Source organism: Balaenoptera ricei, chromosome 17 (assembly GCF_028023285.1).
Source record: "Balaenoptera ricei isolate mBalRic1 chromosome 17, mBalRic1.hap2, whole genome shotgun sequence".
NCBI classification, from domain to species: Eukaryota; Metazoa; Chordata; class Mammalia; order Artiodactyla; family Balaenopteridae; genus Balaenoptera; species Balaenoptera ricei.
In genome coordinates, this window is record NC_082655.1 from 7,939,035 (window position 1) to 7,959,201 (window position 20,167).

Genomic DNA, 20,167 nt, shown 5'->3' on the forward strand with positions numbered 1-20,167 from the left:
GTATTTTTCATGGACTATCAACCTAGGGGATTTGTAGTAATTTTAACTCCTCTTGACACACCCACTATACAACAGTGGAGAGAAAACAGGAAGAGAATAAGGTCAGGGTCGTCTCCACTTTGATTAAAAAAAAAAAAAAAATGGGGAAATGGCCTATTTTTGCACAGCCTTCCTGTCGGGCTGTGTAGTGAGAATCAATTGTTTCATCTGTTCAGGGTGCTTCCTGGTCAGCCATCCTGGCAAGGTCTGCTCTTTGAAAGGCTTTTTTGTGTCCACTGTTCTCCAGAACCACATCTGAGTCAGGTACCTGGGACAATTCTGTTCCCAGGCCTAGGACCACTTAGTAGCTCACTTCCTGTTCCCTCAGAGGCCTAGGGTTGTGTGGTTGCACAATCTGTTGTGCAATGTTGTCTGCGTTGCCAGGACTGGGCTTCCTCCTGCAGACAACGTCCCCTAAAATCTCCGTCATCCACTGGTTGTTTCAATTTCTGGAAACGTCGCTGGCTGGTAACCAAAGACAAGAGCTTTTGAGTCAGAGTTCACAAATCTGGGTACACCCTTGAAGTTTCGGTTACTTATTAAGGCGGCTCCAAGCTCTGCCCGTTCCAGTAGCCCTCAGCTAAATGACTCCCACTTGGGTGACTGGTGGGTAGCCAGAGGTCATCTGTTCCCTGACCTCAGGCTGTAAAGGGAATGCACAGAGAGGGTATTTCTGGAGGAGATAAAGGGTCAAGCTTCCTCAATTTTCCAACTCTTTCTGGACCATGATCTTCTTTCCAGTTGTATTTCCCAGTTTCACTAGCTTTTTTGGCTTAAGGAACGGGGCTTTTGCAAATTCACAAGCCTCCTAAAATCTGATTCGTAGTGATCTTGGACAGCTGCCCAGAGGCAGAAAATACCTCTAAACAGCCATGAAAGGATTGCTTTGGATGGAAGGTGATCCCTTGACTATAGTACGATGTGAAGGTTGTGAGAGAAAGCAAACACTTAACTATTAAGTCCTCTAAATGCCCGTCCTCAGAAGGTTTGGGGTAAGAGGTTTAAGATACACAAATTAACAATTTAACCGACTGCTCTGACACTACTGCAGAAGAGGGGCTGCCAGCTTCCCAGATGCAACAGAGGACTTCTCATACCTTACACCCCACCTGCCCAGGTAAACCTGTATTACAGGGCCTGTCACTTCCAAGAGCTAATTCTGCAGGTAGAACTCTTTCAAAAGAACTCAACTAAATGTAAATTAAGTTAGGAAGGAAGAAAAGAAGGAAAGGAGGGAAGGAGGGAGGAAAGAAGGAAGGAAGGAAGGAAGGAAAGGAGGGAGGGGGAGGGAGGGAAGGAAGAAGGAAGGAAGGAAATATAGGATTAAAGTAGAAGAAAACCCAGGATGGAAACCTGCTCAAGCCGTATCCAGAACCAGGGGTGCAGGTGATCTCATTGGTCTCTGAGTTTATAACAACATCTCTCCTGTTCCCTGTGTGTTACCTTCATTCTCACCTGGGCTCTCTGTAAAAAAGATGCCTTCTGCAAATCCCAAACATCTATTTTCATAGTCCATAATCCCAGAAAACAAATGAAGACCATTTGTTTCCCAGCATCTATAGGTTGTTTTTCAGAGGAACCTTTTGAAGAGCCCTGCTTGGGTCTCGCACTGGCTCAAGGGTCCTGGTACAGCCTGGCACCACGATCTTGTTCTCTCCTGCTGGTCTGGAGCAGACAGGAGCTGGGAACAGACAGGCACACTGGGCAAGGAGGAGCGATTTTCCTGGGGACCTAGGGGCTTAGGCAGAAAAAATAAATAAACACGATTAGACGGTGCCTAATATTTTTATTAAAGTAGGCAAAATGTGTTTACATTTTTAACCTGGTTTTATCTGGGATTTCTCCAGCTGCAGAGTGAAAAGAGACCCCCAGTAAGGACTTTCAATCTTTCCTGTGACCAGGATTTCGGGCCAGTTCTGGGAGTGAGGTGAGGGGGCAGAGTCAGCCAGATGTCATATGCGTGGGCCTCTCAGTTGCCTTCCCTGCTGTGGTTTTGGCTTCCGGGTGCCTGGGATCCCATGGCTGAACACTGCCAATGGCCAGTGGAGGAAGTCATCCCCTATGGAACTGGCAGCTTCCACAAAGCTATTAGGTGCCCTCTGCAGCCCAGGGAAAGCCTCCACCCCACTGCGGTGAACTCCAGACCTTAAAGCAGAGCTGCTTCATGCTTCCAGCATCTCAAAGTCTTGGGGCACCAGCCCCCCCAGTCCTAAAATCAGTCCAGAAGACATAGGGCTAGCCTGAGGGTCTGCTGACGGTCTCAGTGACAGACCCTAACTACACTCCAGTCACGGCTCCTCTCCAACGCAGGACCTTTGCCCTAGAACCAAATGTGTGTGTTTATAGTTTCTCTTCTTTCAGGCCAAGCAGTTGCTCAATTATTCCTCAGACTCACAGGTGAATGGATCCCATGAGGACTCTCTGCTCAGCCTGCCTTTCACCCTCTCATCTAATTTGATTAGGAGTGAATTCTCTCCAGACTTTACTCCAAAGGAAACTATTGCCTGTGGTCATTTTTAATTCCAGGGAATTCCTTGGTGGAGACTTTGTCTTTCCTTTCTGGAGCCTAGAATGTGTTCCAAACACAACAGTGATGTCAGTTGCCTGTGACTGGCCACGATGAAGTCAGAAGCAGCCAGCCCTGCCCAGCCTCAGATGTTCTTCCAAATTTCAAGTCGTGAAAAGAAATTGCTGCTTTCTTACAAATACGTTTTCCCTGGGGTTCTATTTTTTTTTTAAAACCGACATGCTTCATGCTGGAAATTTGAAAAATACACATTCTGTCAAGAAGAAATTTAAATCCCCCAAAGCTTACAGTTAACCGTTGTTATCACATCCGTGGGTTTTGACTTAAAGTGACTTGAAAATAAGCAAATTTCTGGACAGGAAGTCAAGAGGAAATGCGAGCCCAGGCATGGGGTGATTAGTTTCTGCTCATTTCATGGTGATTTTCTGCCTTCCTTGCAATGCCTGTCTGCCCTCGGGGCAAAACCTTTCCCTTGGCAGCTAAAGCCACATGCTTCCTTGTTCACCTCCAGTGGCAGAGAGAGAAGAAACCCACCTCCAACCATCACATAACAGTCTTCTGGAATTTGGATGTGTTCATTCAGTTATGGTGGGAAGGAAGAGGTAAATGGATGCAGCTCGGTAAACCACGCTTACTTTGCAAGAGTTCTCTGAGCTCTGAAGGATGATGTAGGTGAAGGTTACACATTCTGGGGAGTTATTAACTATTAGACATAACCGTCAACACTTGCATTGCATCAGCATTATCACAGGGGCAGGATTCACTAATGTAGGCGTTCCTGGTCCTCACCCAAGATTTGTTACAAGATACTGTTAAAGTTGGGTAAGAAGAACAGATAAAATCTTAACAAGAGAGACTAGAGGAAAGGGGAGAGATCTCAGCCAAAGAGACCGAGTCAATTTACATACTGATGAGTTTGGAAATAAAGAGAAGTGGAGAGAGGAGAGAAAAGCTAGATGGCTGGAAGCTTAAAGGAGATTTGGGAGTGGGGGTAGAGGTGGCATGAAAGAGATTCTGGAGCAGGTGCAGAATCTGAACGCACAGGGCTTCAAGGAAAAAGATTTGCGAAAAGCTAATGTGAATTACAAATTGGGTCCTGGTCAAAGTCCCTCAAAAGATACAAGAAAACTTCGGAATTGCTTTTTGAAAATGACATTTCATGGCTGCGCTGGGCTTCTTTCTCTGTGACTATATGTAGGGGCTGGACTACCTGTGACACAGATTATACTCGGGTTATAGCATAATTTATACATAATCTCTCCTTTCCACCAGGGTGTAAGATCCCGGAAAGAAAAATGTAATTTTGTCTAATGGATAATGTTTAGCACAGTGTCCGTCATAATGCAGGCACTCAGCTAGTCTTGAATTGGAGTGGAGATGAAGGGAAGGGATGGTGACTTAGATTTATTTAATACCACAATATTTCAAATACGCTGTGCACAAAGTTGACAAGAGGAAATTTCAGAGAGGTCAAGAGCCTTGCTCAAGTTTACAATCTTTGAGCAAGGCAGCCAGGGTTCAAATTCAGATTTTTGTGACTGAGGGTCCTTACTCCACGTGGACCAAAGGAAACAGGGGTCCTGAGCTGGGAGTGGGGGAGAAGGAGTGCTGATGAGAGATCAATAACTGTCTTTCCCGTTATGTGTTAAGTCCCACTGTGTTCCCAGGGTCTACTGGAGTGTATGCCCCATCATGGGCTCTAAATAGACAACCATTCCATGAATCCTTTAATGAGTAAATGAATGAGATAAAGGTAGCCAAAGACCAAGGGGAGAAACAGAGAATGGGAAAGAAAAGAGAGCACAAGGAAAGAAGAATAGGACAGTGAGAGAACTGGGAAAGACAAAAAGAGGTACAGAGAATGGAGGACCCAGAGAGTGTCAGAAAAGAGAAATGCACCAGACAGCGGGGAGGAAGACAAAAGAGACGGGAACATTTAGAAATCTTATGGGAAAGCAGAGAGATCCAAGTTGAAGGGCTCAGGAAAGAAGTCCAGGAGAGAAGGCGGCTGAGACAAATCCTGAGCCACTGGGGGAACAAGTGGTAGAGATGGGGGTGCCTTCCCTGCCCGGGGCATCATCCCAAACCCCATCAGGCAGGCATGGAGGGCTGTGTACTCACATCTCAGGCAGGATCCATACGTCTGTCTTGAAGTGTTCAGTGTGGGAAGATGCTGGGGAAGCACATACACACGAAATAAGGGCAAAAACACCACCAACATAGTTGTCGTGATTTTCCAGAAACGATCAATGCAGAGATGTCTATCTGCCCCCTATTATGTGCCTGAGTGTTCTCTCCACCTCCCTCTGCCCTTTGCACAGCTGGGCTTTCAAGTCCAATTTCCAGGGTCCCCCCTGCACCTGTCCCTACCCTGCACTGCGATGTCTCCTGCTGCATAAAATGATCCTATTTGCTTCCAACAGCTGGGAGAACAGTGTGTGATGCATGCAAACAGGGTGACGGGAGCTTGCTGCACCTCTGCTGGAAGGATGGAGGACAAGCCTGCAGCTGTTGGTGGAAAGTAGCCTCAGAAAAATAGGAGCGAAGGTTCTGGAAAGGCTGAGCTCCTGCAGAGGACGTGGTGAGCAGTTGAGTGGTGAGGACTGGCAGAGCTGGGGCTACACACATCACGACAGCCAGCGCCCTGACGTCTAACAGAAGGGCCACCCTCCTACTGGCAGCAGCGCTGGGTGGCTGGCATCACAGGCGGGGGGGGGGGGCCCATGACGGGAAGCCCACTCCAGCCTTTCAAAGCTGCCTGGGGAGGGTCCTCTCACAGGACCTCCAAGGGGGTTCGTAAGGCCAAGGCTGAGCCAGCGAACGATCCCTCCACCCATTGCGTTCTTCCAATGCTCTCCTTGTTGTATGTGCTCCTTCTTCTAGCTATTCATTCATTCATCCATTCATCAAGGGGATGAGGGGAGAGGAAGGGAACTGGAGACAAGACAGAGGCCAGAGCACAAGGACCCAAGAGGTGCTTTTGCCAGGGACGGGGCGGGGCGGCCGGAGGGAAAGGAGAGGCTGTCTGCCCTTTGGGAGAGGGAGACCTGAGTGATGGGCAGAGTCGGGGGCCTGGGGGCTCTGTCCTGGAAAGTAAAGACCACAGAGGACACCAGTGCGTTTCCCACATCTGAAAGAGGCATTTATTGGTTTTCGTGTGGATCCCGGGAACAAAGAGTAGAGATTAGCGAGGGGGAGTTTAAAGCCCTGTAAAGAAGAGTTCTGGAAGATTAGCATGAGGATAAGCTGCCTTGGGGCTCAGCGAGCTCCCACCTGGGAGGCCTGCAGCCTGGGCCATGCAGATTCATCAGCCTGCGTGGGGCTGTGAGTGTCCGCCAGGACCAGGGGGGATTTCTCTGCAGCCTCGGGACAGGAGCTGCACAGCAGGTCGGGCCCACCCGGTTCCTGACCAATTACATGTTAAATTCTGTGAAAATCTTTTTTGGCTCAGCGTGTTTTGAGATTCACAAGAGTACATTCTGTATGGTTCCATTTATAAGAAACTCCAGAATGACTAAACTATTCTATGATGACAGAAAGCAGATAACCAGTGGCTTGGGACAGAAGTCTGGAGAATTAAAGGCAAAGTGGCAGGAAATAAAATTTTTGGAAATGTTCTGTATTTTGACTCTGGTTTATACGATTGCCAAAACTAAAACTTAACACTTTATTTTATGTAAATTGTACCTCAACAAGGGTGATTGTTAAAACTAAAAGAAAAAAAGAAAGAAAATTCTGTGAAAATCTTCATCTGGCCTAATTAGTTACTCTTTTCCCCATTTTATGTAAGAGGACATGGAAACTCAGGAAGACTAAGTGCCTTGTCCAATGAGTGGTAGAACGGAATTCAGACAGGGGCCCACATGCCTGTAACCACAGCCCTATGTGTCTCCTTTACGATTTCCTATTCCTAATCTATAAAATGAGGAGAGCCCACTGGAAAATCTAGAAAGAGACAGAGTGGAGAGAGACAGAAAACCAACATGGCTACAAAGTAGCTGTGTGACTTTACATGAGATACTTCACCTCTCTGATCTTCAGCTACAGTAGGGAAAACATGGAGACATACTACTACCTATCTCTAAGGATTTCTTGGAAATTAGGTGAGTTAACTCATGTAAATCACACAGAGCAGTGCCTGACTCACAGGCAATGCTCAGAAAGTGTTACTACAGTGACTGCTGCTGCTACTGCTGTTGCTACTACCGCTATTACTGTTATTACTGCTACTACTATTACTACTACTATGCTGCTGCTATTGCTACTACTGTGCCATTGCTACTGCTACTACTGTCGCTGCTGCTACTACTATTACTACTACTGATGCTGCTACTATTACTACTACTGCTGCTACTATTATTACTACTGCTGCTATGACTTCTACTAGTACTACAACTACCACTATTGTTACTCCGACTGCTGCCACTATTGTTGCTGCTACGACTACTACTTCTACTCTTCTGCCACTGCTGCTACTATTACAACTGCTGCTACTAGTACTACGGCTGCTGTCGCTGCTGCTGCTGCTGTTACTACTGGTACTGTACTACCAGACATAGTGTCCCAGGAGCTACAGAGACGTGCATTCTATCGGGGCGCAGGTGGTCTTCTGCAGGGTCAGAGCATGCGCTCTGGAGTCAGGCCTGAGTGCAAATGTCAGCTCGACTGTAGCTCTTCGCCCTCTAGCAAGGTCTGAACTTCCTTTGCTCCTGTGTACAGTGGGAATGGTTGGCACACCACTGCATTATCTAAGACTCAAAGGAGATAATTTATGTAGAAGCCTTAGCCCTTTGCTCCCTGCAATGGGAATTGATTGGGAGGATGTATTTATTGGGGAGATGCAGATGAGGATGGTGATCAAAGATACTCCTCAGTGCATACTTGTTGGATGAATTAAAAATGGTCCTTACACATGAGAAACTCCCTCCATCCAGGGACACAGATGTGGAAGTAAATTGCACTCAGGAACCTTCTGGGTCACCTGGATCCCTGAGTGCCCACCCGGCTGCTGCCCCGGCCCTGCAGTCAATGTGCCCACACTCTGTGGGTGGGCAGGGGTGGGGGGGAGCAGAGGCACGGGGCCATGCCTTGTTCTCCTCACACCTCCGGTCTCTGCTGAATATCGTCTCCTTTTTGACCTTCACCACATGGCTCGCCCCAGTGTCTCTCTCCCACTGTAACATGGGCTGCCTTCCTGATGTTTCTCTTCCGTTTCTAATGACATGTTTATTTGTGCCTGCTTGTTTGTTGTTAGTCCCTTTCTGTGCTAGACCCTAAGGTCCACGAGAGCAAGAACTAGGTCCCTTGCTTTCACCGTGGCATCCCCTGTGCTTTCCAGCATGGTTGGCACATAGTAGGTGCTTAATAAATATATGTTGACTGACGAATGAATAAGTGAACTCACACTTGGCTTTTAGAAAAGAAAGAAGAAAAACAAACCCAGTATATTGTTCCAGAGAACCACAGCATCTGGGCACTGAGAGGTACTTTAGCAATTGTATTCTTAACTGCTCACCCAATTCTGGCATTGCAGCTGCAGAAGCTGAACAAATGGCTAATATTAGCCAATATCTCCCCTTGAACAAAACTGAAAAGACAACTGTGGGCCTCATTTGCTGGCTTGGCTTATTTACAAAGGGTGTGTTGGAAAGAGACCTTTCGTGGGTATTCTGGGACCTGAGTTCCAGTTCTATCTTATTCATGGCTTGCAGGGTGAGCTGAGCAAAGCACTTACATCTTGGGATGTTCGTCTCTCGTGGTCAGCCAGATGAAGCTGGATTATACAGATATACTTAGTATCTGTGCTTTGGGGCTCCATTGTATTTCCATCTCTGTATCCATTGTTCAATGCATCAAGGCTGAAATCTCTTATCTACTTCCCCGCAGGCATTGGAAGACAGCGGAGTTTCTGAGGAAGAGTGTGAACTAAGAAGTTAGAGGAACCTGGACTCCAGCCCAAACTGATTGATCCGGACGAGGCTTTCAAACACTCATATCCTCAGTTGCATCATCTGCAAAATGGGGTCATGACACCACTGCACATGGTACCTGGCACAGAGCATACGCCTAACAAGGTATCATCACAGTTAGTGTTTTACTGACGAGGATATTCCAGATTTCTTGGTCTTGATATAACACATGGAATTTAGATTTACCAAGAATCAGTGGATTTTTATTCATTCAGTTTACAGTTAACTATTTATTGATTAAGAAATACAGGCACTGGGACCATCCTACATATTATGTTATATAATCCTCAAGTATCTCTCCAATTTAGAGATACTGAGCCCCAAAGAGTTTACTTGTCTTGCCTAAGGTCATGCAACCAGTAAGAATAATAATAGATTTTATTTTTTATCAGTTACAATAATAATAGTTACCATATTTTAATGGCTAACTATAGGTCAAGCATTGTGCTAAGTACTTTACTGTGCTAAGTATTTTATCACTGAATCCCTATAGCAATCTGCAATGGTACATGCTTTTATCCCCCTTTTACAGATAATACAACCGAGGCTCAGAGAGTTCAGAAAATTGCCTAGGTGAACACAGCTAATAAGTAACCAAACTAAGATCAATTATGTTCCACCTCATTCCAAAATATCACCTAGCTAGGACTAAAAATCTCTTCTTCTGGCTCTAAATCACCATCTTGCTGTGTTAGGTTGGGTTAGCTCTGTTCCAGACCCCTCATAAAGGATCCCTCACTGGATGGTGGACAGAGTCCACCGGAGATTACAGGACAAAGTACGTTGTAGCCTGTGAGGTGATATGCTCAGGAATGGAATCATCTGTGTTAGTGTTAAAAGTTTAACAATGGGGAACAGAGTACAAAGGCCATGACCTTCATGATTCAGGGGTAACAATGAAGATGGCAGTCGTCAAGAGAGGTTTCATGGGACAGGTGGTAGTCAAATTAGGACCTGAAGGATGGTAGTGCTGTACACACCATGTTAGGGTAACCCCAAAGCCATCCCCAACTCCTTTTCCCTTTGCTTTCCTACCCAGACTCCCTCGTAGATAGCAGTCAGTATTGGCCCAGCCGGCGCAATGGAATGTAAGAAGTCCCTAGGCGGAACTTTTTTTTTTTTTTTAACGTCTTTATTGGAGTATAATTGCTTTACAATGGTGTGTTAGTTTCTGCTTTATAACAAAGTGAATCAGTTATACATATACATATGTTCCCATATCTCTTCCCTCTTGCATCTCCCTCCCTCCCACCCTCCCTATCCCACCCCTCTAGGTGGTCACAAAGCACAGAGCTGATCTCCCTGTGCTATGCGGTTGCTTCCCACTAGCTATCTATTTTACGTTTGGTAGTGTATATATGTCCATGCCACTCTCTCACTTTGTTACATCTTATCCTTCCCCCTCCCCATATCCTCAAGTCCATTCTCTAGTAGGTCTGTGTCTTTATTCCCGTCTTGCCACTAGGTTCTTCATGACCTTTTTTTTTTTTTTTCCTTAGATTCCATATATACGTGTTAGCATACTGTATTTGTTTTTCTCTTTCTGACTTACTTCACTCTGTATGACAGACTCTAACTTAGGTGGAACTTTTTAAAAGACTCGCCAGCATGCCCTTCAGCACTTCATTTACTCTTTTGCTCCTGCACCTTCCCTTCTTCTTCCTGCCTGAGGTGCAGGTAAGGCCTGGAGATGCAACAGCCTTCTTATGACCATAGGGATAAAATCACAACACCAAACAGGGAGATGGCAGGGGCTTATTCCTCAATGGCTGCCAACACAACAGAGTTTCATAGGAGACAAATAAATTCTTAGGTGGTTAAACTCCTGTTCTACTTGCCATTGAAAGCAGTCTTAACTGACACAGGTGAGAATCAAATAGGTGGTGACACAAATAGCTGGGGGGTGTTGGGCAGGAGAGAAAGGAGGTGAAGAAGCCACCTCAGTTTGAGCCAAAATACATATGTATGTGGGCTCCAGGGAGAGGGGTATTTGCTTACCCAGAATGGGGGTCCCATGCTCTGCATTCCAATCCACCTGTTCCTCCAGCTCATGCTTGGCAGGGGATATCAAAGCCTGTGCCTGGCCCAGAGCGGACATCCATCTACTCACTTGGAAGGCAGATCTCTCCCAAACACACTGCCGAGGGCTTCCCATGCATAGCCTCATTCAGTCCTCCCAACATAGCTGAGGGGTTGAGTGCTGTGCTATCTTATCCCCATTTTACAGATGAGAAAACTGAGGCACAGAAAGGCAAACACCACGTCCAAGTGGCTGACCTGGAACTCAAGCCCAAGCCTCACACGCTCTCAAGTCTATGCTTTAATTCCAGAGCTATACCACAAATCAATTGCCTGCCTCTCTCTGAAATCTGATTGGACCCACTGACACACAAAATTGTTCAGTCTCTTCTTTGTGGCCCACATGCCTACCCTAATCTACATGGAATCATAATGTAATTGCTAACATTATAGACTTTTCCACGGGGCTGTGAGCATCTGCTCAGCCAGGGACCAGACTTCATGCAGCTTCATAACCCAGAGCCTAATGTGTTCTCTGAATAAACTTTGGTTGAAAATAAGTTAACTAATTAAAGACAGAGGTTAGATTTGGCAAAACTAAAAAATGCTGTTTCTGAGCAGGACCGTGACAGAATAAAACCCAAGCACTAGTCACAGGAAATAAGAATGGGGTGATCCTGAACATTCTCTATGATTAGTAGCTCTTCAGCCTCTTGCATCTTTTGTGATATAAATTTTGATATTAATAAACTCTGCCTACATGTCTCACCTTTGTCTTCCACCTCGAATCCATCCTAAGATTTCTAGATGTGGCAGAATCGAGAAGCATTGCTTCTGAGATGGCTCAAGAGCACTCTGTCAAGTCTGGAATACATCTTCTCTCTTTTTGCGAGAAGTATGCCAGGGAGAGAAATAATCATTACATTCTGAGCCAGATGAAGACTGTATACCTTATCTATAACCGAGATAAATTATATGCACCCTCGAAGCTGGATTGATAATGATTCCACAAACTTTGTTACCAAAATCTTAAAAAGCTGTGATGTGAGTCACGGGGAGCTACTTTGCACAAGATCTGTCACCTTGATCTGAACCGGAAACGAATTACTAAATATAAAATGCCATTTTGCTGTGATTCATCGCTCTTTCAAGCTGACAGACGTCATAAAGTGATACAATCCTTTCCCTCTTTCTAAAAAATGAAGTCAAAGGGTCTGCTTCTCAGTTTCTTATCAACCTGAAGAGAGATCAGAGAGAATGCCTACAAGCCAACCATGAGGAACAGGTTTGTCTTTTCCACTTTCTGACAATGTTCATGTGGGGGAGAGAGGCTGTAATCCACGTGCTCCGTTTCTAGGAAAATGACGGCTCCAAAACATAATCATCTTTACTGTAGGATGATGCAACTGGGCTTCTTTCCTTCCCACAAGATGGACTAATGATTGTACTTGAAAATTAGAACATATTGCAACCAACCCCTCCTCATCCTCAAATACTTCTCGAATGTAATTGTAGCCTATACAGATGACTTTCCGTTTATGTAAAGCATTTCTGATTGAGTTTATGCAAATGTCAAGGCATTCCTCGAGGTCTCTTAGGATGAAAAATATAGAACTATGAATGGTGAAGCTCAAAGGTGTTCAACAGTCAGAAAACCAGAAACTAAAGGTTCGTTCTGAGTGTTCTCTGCAGTGAACGGAATGTATAAGCATCATCTTGCTATGACTCGGAGACGTGTACACCCTGAAGAGTTTCTAGTGATAGAGGGATCTGTACCTAGATATTTACACACAGTGGATTTGATACCGCCCAGGGCAGTGGCTACCAACCCAGGTCCGTGGTAGACAAATCCAAGTTAGAATTCTGGCTCTGCTACTTACTCATGGCCTTGGGCACTTAACTATTTCAAGCCTCTGCAGTGTGTGTGTGTGTGTGTGTGTGTGTGTGTGTGTGTGTGTGTGTCATTTGAAAACAGCCAGAAAATAGTGTTTACTCCTTAGAGTTATTTTAAGTATTGAATGAAATCATTAATATCTTTTAATACATGACAGTACCTTGTGTCGTGGAGCAGAAAAAAGCAGTGATCAAATTCACATTATTGTTACTAACACAAGATGCAAATTATTTTCCATAAAGTGCTGTTTCATTGGTAAATGCTAAAACAAAATCTCTAGTGATGTCAAACTTTCATTCATGACTTTGCCCCTCCAGCTCAATTTTACATGTTTCCTTAACAACAACTTCTCCCACGGTGAGAGTTTCAGGAACCCAACCTGCAAGGGAGTGGATGGACCCTTAAGATCTCATGGTTTCCCAGTTCATGGTTTTTAATCCCTATTGCCTTGGCCTTTGTGACCTTACTCTCCTAGATCTGTAGCTCTGCGTGTTCTTTCTCCGCCTTCTTCCTGCACTCATGTTTTCTCCAAAGGTTGGTGATTCACAGGATGCTGTTCTTGGACCTCCTCTTATCTATATGCCTCCTCTTATCTATATGCTCTCTAAATGATGACTTTAATTACCACTGGCATTCCAATTAATGCCAAGTCCAAAGCTCCTGCCTGGCTTCATTCAGTTCCTTGTATATTTACTTTCCTGTTGGGCTTCTCAGACTAAATATTCCATTAGCACCTCACATGCCATATATCCCCCATTGTCATTCCTTACCCTTTATCCTTGTCATCTAATGCAGGTAATAGAAGCCACATGAGGCTGGTACCTAGGTCAGAAGTCAGGGAGTCATCTCTATCCGTCCTTCTCCTTCACCTGTTGTATCCAATCAGTCAAAAAGTCCCATCAATCTTGCCCTCTGAAGATTTCTTTAATTTATCCAACCTCATGATAGGATAGGATAGGAAAGAAAATGAGTGCATTGCATGCAGTAAGGGTAAGTATTGTGTAGTATATTTGGTTCAATTGTATATATCATTTTATGTATTTGTGTATGTGTGTGCATATTGGAGCATGATGTCAAATGTATTTTTTACAGTAAGTCATGGGACAGGGCAGTTTAAAAAGCACTAACTTAAGCCCTTCTTTATCGAACATACTGGAGCCCAACTGACTAGAATTATCCATAACTCTCTCTTTTCTCTTTCTATGAAGGCTTTTAACATAATGAAATAAAATAAAATAAAAAAAACACTCCCTGGCATGTTTCCTCATAAGAGCACTTCAGTTGCATCATCCTTAGGAACATAGAGACCAGCCTGTGTTCACAGCCCCTCCCCAAGGTTTGGAGCAATCTGTCCCTGTAGAATAGAGCCATGTGCATTCTGGAGGTGACTCGGTTATATGAGGACAGGAGTCCCTGCCTTCAGAGAGATTTCTAATAACGGACAGTGATATAGTAAAGACCTCCTAGTAGACTCTGGGAGAATCAGAAAACCCATTTTCCATGGGTGACCCCTGTACACATTGAGTTCTTGGAGAATTTGATGAATGAATTCACTTTTCCTCTGCTCCCATCCTAATACACCCCAAAACTCCACACACTCACGCAAACCCACCCACATGCAATTTTATCCTTACACCCTCAGCATTTTATTTTTCTTCTAGGTCAATGGTTTTTTAAAGCATTTTCAGTAGCAGAGTGCTTTTTTTCAAAGGAAATCTTTACCAATACCCCAACCTATAAAATGGATGAAAGCAATAAATGGGTTCCTAGAGCATTTAAATATTCATTGTTTGATGGGGAAAAATAACTATAATCGTTGTTTTTTATTAAGAACCCCTACCTTCAGAGCCTGGCTTGAAAAATTAGTCCTTGAAAAACTATGGTGGGATAGATGTTGTCCATCCCTGAATGGTTCTGAAGCCTGGGTGGGATTACGTATGAGCAGTGTCTTCACTGTAAGCTGTACACCATTGAAGTATTATTATTAGTTGTACTTCTACCTTCTTTAGTTGAACAACCTTGGGCAAACCATTCAGCTTTGGGGGGGGGGCTCTATTTCCCATCCCTGAATCACTAGGATCAGACTGAAGGATCTTCAACTTCCTTTTTACTCCATGTGTCCTTAGAACAGATATGAGCACTGTTCTTAACACCAAGGTGCTGATACTGGTTATAAAGCTGTGGTTCATGGTGAAGTTTGTAATCACCACTGCAGGTTTTTCCTAGGTGGTTGATTTTATGATCCACTCAAAGAGGCTCCAGGTGTCCCTTAAGTCGTTTTTCCAATATTTAACTACAACCAGGAAACTCATTTTCACATGTATCACTGAGTTCTTGTAATAATAATAGCAACCATAGCAATTTGTTTCAATACGTGTCAATCTACAAATGCTTATAGCTATTATTTCCTTTGATTCTCACAATAATCCTATGTCTCCATTTTAAGAGAGCACAGATGTAGAGAGGAAAGCGGATTTGCTAATGTCTGTTAGCAAGAAGCTGGAGCTGTGATGGGGTGTCAGGTGGGGACCACAGCTTGGGAAGCCTTGGTATCAGGCCAAGGAGTTTTCATTTCACTGGGTCCACATGTTACCAAGTCCAAGCTCATACTGCTTGCCATACAACAGGCCAATAAATTGAGAGACCAGTTGTTAGGGCAAGGAATAATGACTTTATTTAGAAAGCCAGCAGACCGAGAAGGTGGTAGACTAGTGTGCCAAAGAACCATCTTGCTTGGGTTTGGATTCTAGTTCCTTTTATCGAGCAAAAGGGGGAGGGAGGTGAGGAGGGAAAGCAAAAAAGGTAATAAATTGTTGCAACTATTTCCTAGTTCTGGCCAGACTCTGAAAGGGACGTGTTCATTTCTTCTTTCCTGCAGCCATTCACAGGTAGGCCTGTTTCCTGTGAGCTAAACTAAGGTATTTTAGCTTAATGCTCAGGCATGGGAGTCAGGGTTCCCAGAGATGAGCCATTAAATATACTTTAAGCTATGGGCAACATCCCTTTAGAGATTAACTTGTAGCAAACGCAGTAGAATACAAAGGTTAAAGTAAAAGAAACAGATCCAATTTGGAGTCAGATATGTTCTTCCCAATTACACACAGCCCTGATGGAAGAAAGAGGAGAGTTACCTGATCAAGGTAGAGAGGTACAGGCCAGGTGATGGACACCTGAAGGACCCCAGAGCAATCCTTTGACGGCTGCCTTGAGGTGGTGGCAGCAGGGTAGACAGAGGAAGCCAATACAAGAGAGCATTTCACTCTTATCTTTCAGGGAATCCTGAACCCTGCAACTGAAACCTCTTTCTTTAGTATGGCTCATGAAGAAACAGAATAGCTCCAAACTAAATATCCATCTCCCTCTGAATGTTAAGTTCCAGAGGGCAGAAAGATTCCCCTTCTCACCTACTCTTTCTTCATCGAAGCTTTCCCTCTGGGCTCCCTTTCCAACCCTCCAGCAGTTCTCATGAGTATTAAATACATTAGAGTGTCTTCCATTCCCCGCCTTAAGCTGGAAACCAGAATCCAAGAGTCACGAGAAGGTTTAGGTCAGTTTTGTGGAGCTGCCAAATCTGATGGGCTAAGTTTTCATTCTCTTTATGTTATGTATTTCAAAGGTTCATATTCATTGAACTGTGAAAACTGCCCTGTTCCCAAGTTATATAAAAGGACAAAAGCTGCATTGTTGGCAGCAGAATTTGGCCTAAGTCTGAAAAGTAACTAAGGAGTAAAATGATCTTGGATTTCTTAGGGATCCTACAGCAACGAGGCAGCAGGTGGAGGGTGGGTGTCTGACCACATGGTGGCAGAGCTGAAGGCATGAGAGACAGATCTGAAGATACTCCAGAACTTGCATGAGGCTGGTGCGTTGTCTTCACGTAACTTTTGCCTTGGAAAGAGAAGCAGCGCATATACTACCATATTTACTTCTCTGGTGCTGCTACAATGGGGATACATTTCAGTGCTCACCCCATCAGACATGTTCAGTATGTTGTGTGGAAATAAACAAAGACCAAGCAAATGAAAATAAGCAAAGGATGCATTTTGCAGAGACTCAAAGGCAGACAGAGGAGTGGGAAAGCTTCATGGCAGAAAAAAAGGGAAAGCTTCAGGGATACCCTGATTGGAAGCTTTTGGCATGGGAAAGCTGTAGGTGGTCCAACTAGCTGACGGTCTGGCACGTAGAAGAAACTCCAAGCCTCAACGCTTGCACTTGGGTGAAGAGCTTCCAATGGTCAGGACTGCCTGAAAATGGGATGCTTCTGATATAATGCAAACATCAGTGGGAGGTGAAGGATTTGCTGTGTACTTGGCCTCTGCTGTCACCCCGCTGCCCTGACACAGGCTGCATCTGAGGAATGCTAACCCCCCTCCTCGAGCCAGTTCAGGGCATGATTCTGCCTAAGGCAGTGGTTCTTAAATCTGGCTCCATGTTTAAAGCTCTGGGGAACTTTTAAAAAATGATAACCAGCCCCAGGCAAGAGAAATCAGAATTTCTCAGGATAGCAATGGGTCATTTGTATTTCCTAAGAGCTCCCCAGATAAATCTGATACAAAACCCACTGGGTTAAGATGTGTCTTCCCCAGAGCAGCATCATTGGTGTAAGAGGAAATGAGAAGGGTCATTCAAAGGGAAAATGAAGCAGCTTTCCAGTGTATAATAAGATCAATAGGAAATAATTAATCCCAAGGGAGCTAGCCACAGTAAAATAGAGCAAGCACATTGGCCAGTACAAGCAGGGTCTGTGGCACTAATTTTGACTGTATTGGATCAGAAGAACTGAAGTTTTGTTTTGGCAAGGAGATCCAGTGCTCTGTTTTAGTAAAATATGTCACACAGCTAAATGGGAATAGAGTGTCTGTAAGCTTTCCCATGTAACAAGGACTAAGTCCATAGCCAGCCCTTCAGTTCTCCAGGGCTATAATACAATGTTAGGTTGTTTTGGTAACAAAAGTAATTGATAGATATTAAAGAAAACATAGAGCTATAGGTAAGTATAAATATTAAAAAATATAAAGGAAAGCATAAAGAAGAAAATAGGAGATTTTCTCTAATCCCATCATACAAAACTAGCCATTTTTACAGTTTTGCTATAATATATACAGACAACACACTCTAATTTATATGCACACACATATAAATATACATCTGTCTGTCTATCTAAATTTCTATTTATTTATCTGTTTATTGGACTCTGTACTAAGCACTTTTGGTGAGTTATTTTTTGAAACCTCAAAACAGAAGAGATTTTTTTTTCACCTAGGATGACAGTAATAGTATTTACCTCATGGGATTGTTGTGTGTTAACATTAGTTAATACACAGAAAATGCTTAGAACAGTGTCTGACATATACTAAAGTCTCAATAAGTGTTAAAAAGAGAGAGGAAGGAAGAGAGAGAAAGAGAGGGAGGGAGGGAGGAAATTTGCTGGAGTTAGAAAGATGGGAACTTAGAGTTGGGTTTCTGAACTGACTGCTGACATGTGGGCTGGATACTTCTTTGTTTTTATTTGCCGGGGGGTGGGGTGCTGTTCTGTGTTTGGTAGGGTGCTTGGCAACACCCCTGGCCCCTTCCCAATCAATGCCAGCAGCAATCTCCTCCCCAAGGCATGACAATCAGAAATATCTCCAGATGTTGCAAAATATCTCAGGAGGGGGCAAAATCACCCCCAGTGAGAAACACTGACCTAAAACCATCATATTCTAATTCCTGTTCTTTCAGTGAAAAACTATATTTTAAACAAATGCACATGTAGAAAAACACAAATGATATCCAAATATATATACGATGTTATATTCTGCCTTTTCACTTAACATCACGTTGCAATAATTTTCCCACGTCATTAAACATTCATTATAAATGTCATTTTCAGTGACTGTATTATATTCCAGTTTTTGAACGTACTGTCATTATTTTAATGACACACTATTGTGAAGTAGGTTGTTGCCACGTTTTGCTGTTATCGCAAGAAAACTCATCCTCCAAACACACACACACACGTGCACACACATGTGCACAAATATACACTCAAGTGTAAACATATCCTGTCCACATTTTCCCTTCTTTTCCTTGGGTAAATTTCTCAGAGTAAACTTACTGGAACAAAGTAATTAAGATCCTGAAGAGTCCTGATAACTACTGTCAAGGCGCTTTGCAAAACAGCTGTCCAAATTCACACCACCCCAGAATTCAGGTCAGCACCTGAACTGTGCTAGGTATGGATGGCAGCATGGTTTTGATTTGCACTAAATAAAGGGGCTCTTTTATCCTAAACCTCATAAAGGAAAAAAATGAAGAGTTAAAAATAAAATAGGACTCTTGTTATGGAATGAGCCAACTCAGGGTCACCAGCCGGGATGGATATCTGACCCCCGTCCACTCAGGGAGTAATGGCCACGTCTTATATAAACTGAGTGAGTTCCTTTTGTAATATTCTAGAATCCTTGCAGTAGGCAGAAAATCTGCTGCTTCACTTCTACGTTTTGGTGGAAAACTTTTAGAAACAGAAAGGGAGCCCTGTTCTGCTTTGGACAGATACACGATCCTGCATCAACTATTGGAATTTCTAGGCTCCGGTGTCCTATTTGCATATGGGGTGTGGATCTGAGCTTCTCTGCGGACTCATCTGGCCCTGATGTTCTCGGACTCTCTGACTCCAAGCCCTCGGTTATTCTTAATATTCCTGTGAAGGTCACACGGGTTTCTTCAACAGTATAACCAAGGGCAGAGTAATTGAGCTAATAAAAAGGACTGACAAATCCAAATGGGCTTTTAGCACAACCCGATAGAGCCGAACATACACTTTTCAGATTGTCTTCTGATAAGTGTTATGGGCTGAATTGTGTCCCCCTAAAATCCATATGCGGAAATCTTAACCCCGAGTACCTCAGAATGTGACTGTGTTTGCAGACAGGGTCTTTAAAGAGGTAATTAAGTTAAAATGAGGTCATATGGATGGGCCCTAATCCAATCTGACTGGCATCTTATAAGAAGAGATTAGAACAGACACACACAGGAAAAACCACGTGAAGACACAAAGAGAAGATGGCCACCTACAAGCCAAGAAGAGACGCCTCAGAAGACATTAAGCCTGCCAACACCTTGATCTCAGACTTACAGCTTCCAGAGTTGTAAGAAAATAAATCTCTGTTGTTTGAGCCGCCCACTCTGCGGTACTTTGTTATGGCGGCCCTAGCAAACTAATATAATAAGTAATGCAATTTCAGAGACTTTCACTGAACGCTGTCTTAGCCTGAGCCTCTATGTTAGGTGCTGTGGAGAATAAACAAAACATTGTTCCTATCCTTCAAGACTTTAGAGTCAAGAAGAGAAGATTTTGAAACATGCAATTATCTAGAATGTTAGACATAAAGTTAAAAAAATGTTTATTATAAACTGTGTCCAAGGACTTCAGGGCAAGGAGACTAGCTTGGCAGCAAGCATTACACGGCACTTAGTACGTGCCAGGCACTGTTCTAAGTGCTTAACATAGAGCTAACTCAATTCTCAAAATGCCTTTCTTAAAGTGGCATCATCATTAAACAACTTGCCCAAATCCCAGAGCTAGGAAGTAGAAGAGTTGAGAGATGGATCCCACTAATCCCAGTAGCTGGAACCAGAGACTGTGGGCTTAAAGGCTAGCCAAGCTGCTTCTCCTTAGCTGGGGTTAGGAAGAGCCTCAAGAAGGGCAGATCTCCCAAACAGACCGGCTTGTGAGTT